We start from the raw sequence: 780 nt of genomic DNA, 5'->3' as shown, positions 1-780 counted from the left end.
CACACACACACACACACATTGGAGGCCATGATGCTAGATCCATGTGTACATATGCAGCAGATTGGAATGCTAAGCAGGAAAAATAAATAGATGTAATGCCGTGTATGATGCAGTTCAGCCTTCTGTGCTGGGCCAAGAGTTCAGTCTATATTAAGGAGTCATATTACTGTTGTTCTCGTGTAGCTCGTCTGCCTGTGTCCCGTATGTCCCCTCGTAAAAACTCCACAGTGCAGCGTCACCCTCCGGTCACCTGCGTCTGCAGTCAGCTGTTTACCTCGTTACCCCTGCTGGGGAAGAGATCCTCTCCACGACATCATTTATTTAGGATTACTGAAAAGTGGCCTAAGCTCTATGCCTGACTGTGTGTGTGTGTGGTGTGTGTGTGTGTGGTGTGTGAGGATAGAAAGATTAAAGACTCTTTTATGGGTCAGTGGGCCACTGTTTGCCTCCTATGCGTAATTACGGACTTAAAACACGTACTCACATGCGTGCGTTTCACACACAAACACCACCAGGCCACAACACCCAGGTATCTCTTTGCTCTTTCTCTCTAGCTAGCTCCCTCAGACTGCACTGTGCTATCACCATGGTAACAACAGATTGAAGGACTTTTCGCTGCAACGATTGCTCAATTGTTATCTCTTTTTCTCTCTTTCCTCTCGGTCTCTCTCTCTCTTATTCTGTCCTCCTCCCACCCTGCTGTGTTTTCTCACGTGCACTCATTTATCAGTGTGTGTTGTAGACCATCCAACACTGCACACACCCACAGAGAGAGAGAGA

General features: G+C 47.3%; 1 protein-coding gene across 1 annotated transcript in view; it reads left to right on the top strand.

Annotated features, from left to right (window-relative positions):
- LOC118327610 (adhesion G protein-coupled receptor L1-like) overlaps nucleotides 1-780 on the top strand; it is a 27,551-nt gene that overhangs the window by 9,169 nt on the left and 17,602 nt on the right. The gene's annotated exons all lie outside the window — the stretch shown is intronic.

The sequence above is a fragment of the Morone saxatilis genome, unplaced genomic scaffold (assembly GCF_004916995.1).
Source record: "Morone saxatilis isolate NCDOM2014 unplaced genomic scaffold, NCSU_SB_2.0 Contig17, whole genome shotgun sequence".
Lineage (NCBI taxonomy): Eukaryota > Metazoa > Chordata > Actinopteri > Moronidae > Morone > Morone saxatilis.
The sequence above is the reverse complement of the archived record's forward strand: the minus strand, read 5'-3'. Positions and strand labels throughout refer to the sequence as shown.